Raw genomic sequence first — 6,709 nt, 5'->3', positions numbered from 1 at the left:
CAAACTAGGGGGCAGGCTTTTCTAGTTTTTGCTAGAATACTCTCTCCCCAAGTGCAACAGAGGTTGTTCTATATCCCTGAGGACAGACGAGGTCTGGGGAGAGGGGAGGTGTTGCTGCAGAGCCTGGTGAACTAATGTGGTGGTGTAACTCCCAATCTAAGGATAAATTGCCAGTGCCATGGCTCACGCCTATAGCGCCAGCACTTTGGGAAGCTGAGGCGTGAGGATTGCTTGAGGCCAGGAGTTTGAGACCAGCCTGGGCAACATAGTGAGACTCTGTCTCTAAAAAAAAATATTTTTTTGATTAGTTGGGCCTGGTAGCAGGCACTTATAATCCCAGCTACTTGGGAGGCTGAGGTGGGAGGATTGCCTGAGCCTAGGAGTCTGAGGCTGCAGTGAGCCATGATTGTACCACTGCACTCCAGCCTGAGTGGCAGAGCAAACAAGACCCTGTTCTTTAAAAAAAAAAAAAAAAAAAAAAAAAAAAGTCATTGTGTCTCATGCCTGTAATCCCAGCACTTTGGGAGGCCTAGGCAGGCAGATCACTTGAGGCCAGGAGTTCAAGATCGACCTGGGCAACATGGTGAAGCCGTCTCTACTAAAAATAAAAAAATTAGGCCGGGCGCGGTGGCTCAAGCCTGTAATCCCAGCACTTTGGGAGGCCGAGACGGGCGGATCACGAGGTCAGGAGATCGAGACCATCCTGGCTAACACGGTGAAACCCCGTCTCTACTAAAAACACAAAAAACTAGCTGGGCGAGGTGGCGGGCGCCTGTAGTCCCCGCTACTCGGGAGGCTGAGGCAGGAGAATGGCGTAAACCCGGGAGGCGGAGCTTGCAGTGAGCTGAGATCCGGCCACTGCACTCCAGCCCGGGCGACAGAGCAAGACTCCGTCTCAAAAAAAAAAAAAAAAAAAAATTTAGGCCAGGCTCGGTAACTCATTCCTGTAATCTCAGCACTTTGGGAGGCCGAGGTGGGTGGATCACGAGGTCAAGAGATCAAGACTCGTGGCCAACAGGGTGAAATCCTGTCTCTACTAAAAATACAAAAATTAGCTGGGCGTGGTGGCACATGCCTGTATTCCCAGCTACTTGGGAGGCTGAGGCAGGAGAATTGCTTGAACCTGGGAGGCAGAGGTTGTAGTGAGCCGAGATCACGCCATTGCACTCCATCCTGGCGACAGAGTGAGACTCTGTCTCAAAAAAAAATTGGGTCAGGCGCGGTGGCTCACACCTGTAATCCCAACACTTTGGGAGGCCGAGGCAGGCAGATCACGAGGTCAAGAGATTGAGACCATCCTGGCAAACATGGTGAAACCCCCTCTCTACTAAAAATACTAAAATTAGCCAGTCGTGATGGCACGTGGGGAGAATCGCTTGACCCCGGGAGGCAGAGGTTGCAATAAGCCGAGATTGTGCCTTTGCACTCCAGCCTGGGTGAAGAAGCGAGACTCCGTCTCAAAAAAAAGAAAAAAAAATTAGCTTGGTGTGGTGGTGTGTGCCTGTAATCGCAGCTACTTGGAAAGCAGAGGCTGCAGTGAGCTGAGATCGCTCCACTGCACTCCAGCCTGGGTGACAAAGCAAGACTCTCAAAAAAAAAAAAAAGAAAAGTTAAATTGAGAGTGAAAAGTAACTTGCTCATGGTCCCAGTAGTAAATGGCAGAGCCAAGATTTGAACACAGCGTAGGAGGTGTTACCCTGTTTCACAGTTAGGTAACCTGCAGCTTAGGAAAGAAAGGAGCAAGCCAAGGACACCCACAGCTGTGTGCTTGACTAGGTCCCTTCCTTCCCTATGCTGCCCTGTCCCACGGTGCCTGTGAGAGGCCCAGCTTCCTCCTGAGCTGGAGCTATGGGCCCCAGAGGCCCCTCCCACCCCACTTTGCTATTCCTGGTGCTGGGGGCAAGGGTGGTGTCTCCTGCTTCTGCCCTGCAGTGCCAGGGTATTATGCAGTGCTGCCCTGGACAGGACGTTGGTTTCTGTGAAGTCCATCTACGTTCCTGAATTCTGATTGTGCTGAAGTGAGCAAAGAGAACCTGTATTGGGGCTTTAGGAGTATGCTGTGGGTTTTTTTTTTTTTTTTTTTTTTTTTTTTTTTTTTTGAGACAGGATCTCCCTGTCACCCAGGCTGGAGTGCAGTGGCACAATCAGCTCACTGTAGCCTCAACCTCCTGGGCTTAAGTGATCCTCCCACCTCAGCCTCCCAAGTAGCTGAGACTACAGGCGTACGCCATCACACTCAGCTAATTTTTTCTATTTTTAGTAGAGACAAGATTTCACCATTTTAGCCAGGCTGGTCTCAAACTCCTGAGCTCAGGTGATCCTCCCGCCTCAGCCTCCCAAAGTGCTGGGATTACAGATGTGAGCTCCCAAGCCTGGCCCTGCTGTGGAGTGTTAATTCTATTAAGGTGAACATTTAATAGTCCCTACAGACTGGCAGGACTGGGGCTGAGGTCACAGCATGTGGCGCTGGTGCTTAGTGCAGGCCACCCCAGTGCTGGAGGGAGGAGGCCCTGAGAAATGGGACCAGGCAGGGAGCCTCCTAAGGGGTGGAGGCTGTTTGACTCAGAGCAGGGCTTGGTAGGCCACAGCTGGGAGATTGGGAGCAGGGTGAGAGCCAACTGTGGCTTCCCTGGCAGTTGAAAGCCAGGCCCTGTGCCTCTCTGGCATCCTGCTCTGGTACAGGATGGCTCTGTTGCAGCAGGTGAGACCGACGGGTGGCCTGGACACTAGTGGCTCCTGTCCGGCTCCCCGGCCCTGAGCCCCTCAGTGGTGACAAAGGACTAGGCAGCCATGTTCACTGAGGATCGTAGTGAGGTCTCAAGCCACCAAGTGGAACAGCACATGCCCTTGAAGTTAGGCATGTTGTGGAACTGCCCCCATGCCTAGCTCGATGCCTGGCAGGTGGGCACATGGGTGTCACACGTGGGAGATGTCAGGGGACCACTCCTGTGGCGGCCCCTCTCTGGAATGTTGGATATATGGGATGGGGAAAGGTGGGGTATGTGGCTGGAGGGGTCCAGGGATGGGGCTCTTGGGCTAGGGCCCTCTGAGTGTCCCGGCAGTGAGACTGGTGTACAGGAACAATGAAAAGGAGTGGGGACCTGCCCTAAGCTGATCAGGGGTCTAGAGGCGAGAGAGGCCTATGGGTACTGGAGCTGTGAGCCCAGGCTAGGGGCTTAGAAGGCAGAGGGGCCTGGATGTGGTTCACAGCCTGTTAGGGGTGAGGCTGGGGGCCAGTCCGTGATGGAGGGAAATGTGGCCTGAGAAGCCAGTCTTCACCAAACTGGAGCCACGGTCCCACACGGGTGCAAATGCGGTGATCTCGCCCTTATCACACAGGGCCGCTGGCTGTGGTCTGTGTTCCGGAAGGGGTTAACCATTACAGGCTCTCAGCAGGCCCGCCCAGCCCTCAGCTTGCACCCTTCCCTCCTGCTGCTGGAACCCTGGGGCGCCCCAGCCAGGACAGCTGTGACTGCCTAGAGAGCAACCGCTCCACCCCCACCCCGCCCCGACAGCTGTGTCTGGGCCTGCCCCCTGGAAGCCTGGCAACAGCTGTGCCACAGGAAGAGCAAACACTCCTCTGAGACCCTTGTCTTTGTCCCACCCCCTCCCTTGACCGTTGCCTGGTTAGGTTTCCCAAACTAGCTCTTCCAATGATGCCATCTCTCCCTCTACCTTCTCCTGGACTTTGTATTAGTGCCCCCATTTTGCAGATGGGGAAACTAAGGCCCATGGAGGGAAAGGTACATTCTTGAGGTGCCCAGCACCCCAGTATTAGGCCTGTACCTCCTTCCCCCAGGTGGGCACTGGGCCATTCCTGCAGCTTCACCAGTCTCCTACTGCTGCCCTTAGCCCAAGAGTCCTTCCCCACAGGCAGATGAAGAGGCCTCAGCTGTCCTCTGAGAGCACAGGGCTGGCTCCTTTGCACCCTCACGCTGCAGCCCTCCCTCTGGCCAGCCCCAGGGCTCAGTGCCTGGCACCCACCTGATGTGCCAGGAGGAGAGACCAGGCCAGGTAGGGAAACTGGAGACCCACAACTCAGGTTCTCACCAGCTCCAGCTCAGATGCTTTGGGAGGTGGCAAGCTCTAGAAAGTGTGTAGGGGAGGAGCAGCTGAGGGGTTTTACCTGCTGGCCCCTCAGGACTGGGCTGCGGCTTCCTCCCCAGGCCTCGCAGTTCCATATTTGGACCAGAGCAGCTGCTGGACCAGAGCCTTTTATGGAGAGAGGGCCAGGTCTGGGATGGGGAGACTCAGTGTTTGACCAGCCTGTGTGTAAGCAGTGGGTCTGGGGATCTCCTCTGGGGTGGGGCACCTGGTATGACAATCAGTGACAGGAGGCCTGGACCAGCTCCCCTACCCATCCCCAAGGCTTGGGATCTATCCCTAGTGCCCCACTCAGGAGGGAACAGGTTGAGCCCTGGGATCAGAGAGACCAAGGGCTCAAGAGACTTAGGCCTCACTCCTTGGTAGGGAGGGACTCCCTAGCAAGCACTTGGAGCGTGGGGGCAGTCCCAGGTGGGGGAACTGAGCTCCCTGTCTTTGCAGGCAGCACAGCAACTTTCCAGGGTCATAGAGGGGGTCCTTGTCCTGTGGAAGGTTCCTGTCACAGTCTGTTACCACATGGGGCACACCTCCCTCATTGGACCAACAAACCCCCTTCTCCTTGCTTATTTTTTTTATTTTGAGATGGAGGATTACTCTGTCACCCAGGTTGGAGTGCAGTGGTGCGTTCTCGGCTCACTGGAACCTCTGCCTCCGGGGTTCAAGGGATTCTCCTTCCTCAGCCTCCCAAGTAGCTGGGACTACAGGTGTGTGCCACCATGCCCGGCTAATTTCTGTATTTGTAGTAGAAATGGGGTTTCACAAGGCCAGACGCGGTGGCTTACGCCTGTAATCCCAGCATTTTGGGAGGCCGAGGCAGGCGGATCATGAGGTCAAGAGATCGAGACCATCCTGGCTAACATGGTGAAACCCCATCTCTACTAAAAATACAAAAAAATTAGCCAGGTATGGCGGTGGGCGCCTGTAGTCCCAGCTACTCGGGAGGCTGAGGCAGGAGAATGGCGTGAACCCAGGAGGCAGAGCTTGCAGTGAGCCGAGATCACGCCACTGCACTCCAGCCTGGGCAACAGAGCGAGACTCCGCCTCAAAAAAAAAAAAAAAAAAAAAAGGAAAAGAAATGGAGTTTCACCATGTTGGTCAGGCTGGTCTCGAACTCCTGACTTCATGTGATCTTCCCGCCTTGGCCTCTTGAAGTGCTGGGATTACAGGCATGAGCCACTGCGCCTGGCCTTATTTTTTAAATTTATTTGTTTTGAGACAGAGTCTCACTCTGTCACCCAGGCTGGAGTGCAGTGGCACGATCTTGGCTCACTGCAACCTCTGTTCCCCGGATTCAAGTGATTCTCCTGCCTCAGCCTCCTGAGTAGCCTGCCACTGTGCCTGGCTAATTTTTGTATTTTTAGTAGAGACATAGTTTCACCATCTTGGCCAGGCTGATCTTGAACTCCTGACCTCGTGATCCACCTGCCTCAGCCTCCGAAAGTGCTAGGATTACAGGCGTGAGTCACCACGCCCGGCCTGGCCTTATTTTTTTGAGACAGGGTCTCACTCTGTCATCCAGGCTGGAGTGCAGAGGCACCATCATAGCTCAGTACAGCCTCACCCTCCTGGGCTCAAGCAATGCTCCTGCCTCAGCCTCCCTAGTAGCTAGGACTACAGGTTCGCGCCACCATGCCTGGCTAATTGTTTTTTTTGTTTTGTTTTGTTTTGTTTTTGAGATGGAGTCTAGCTCTGTTGCCCAGGCTGGAGTGCAGTGGCGCAATCTTGGCTCACTGCAAGCTCCGCCTCCCGGGTTCACGCCATTCTCCCACCTCAGCCTCCCGAGTAGCTGGGACTACAGGCACCCGCCACCACACCCGGCTAATTTTTTGTATTTTCAGTAGAGATGGGGTTTCACCGTGTTAGCCAGGATGGTCTCAATCTCCTGACCTCGTGATCTGCCCGCCTTGGCCTCCCGAAGTGCTGGGATTACAGGCGTGAGCTACCGCGCCCGGCCAATTGTTTGTTTTTAGTACAGATGGGGTTCTTGCCATGTTGCCCAGGCTGGTCTCGAACTCCTGATCTCAAATGATCCTTCCACCTGGGCCTCCCAAAGCGTTGGGATTACAGGTATGAGCCACTGCATCTGGCCTTGTCAAAAATTCTTCAAGTTTTTAATTGAAGTGTAACATACATACAGAAAAGTGCACAAATGAAGGAAGTCCCACCATTCACGATGGACTCATCACTAAGTGAACAGGGTGGCCAGAACCCAGAAGCCAGTCATGCCTCTTCTCGGCCCCCTGTCTTCCTTCTTCCCCTGGGGTCCCCACCACCTGACTCCCACGTCATGGCTCAGACCTGTCTGCTGTTGGGCTTTGTATAAATAGAAGCATGCAGTCTGTGTTCTTTCAGGTCTGGCCTCTTCCCTCAACATCGTCTGTGGGATCCATCAGTGCTGCAGCTGGAGTTCATTTTCACTACTCTGTCACGTTTCATTGTGTAAATGCGCCACACAGTCTCACTCCTCTCTTGTTGAAGGACTGTGCCTGGATTCTGGTAAGGGTTGGTTGCTGGGAGGGATGGGGAAAGAGCAGAGACCTTGGTATTAATCCAATAATTAATCCAAGCCCTGCCTGGCACTAGCAGACTCAGCTGCATTATGGAA

Source organism: Chlorocebus sabaeus, chromosome 1 (genome assembly GCF_047675955.1).
Source record: "Chlorocebus sabaeus isolate Y175 chromosome 1, mChlSab1.0.hap1, whole genome shotgun sequence".
Classification (NCBI taxonomy): Eukaryota; Metazoa; Chordata; class Mammalia; order Primates; family Cercopithecidae; genus Chlorocebus; species Chlorocebus sabaeus.
Note: the sequence above shows the minus strand (reverse complement) of the source record.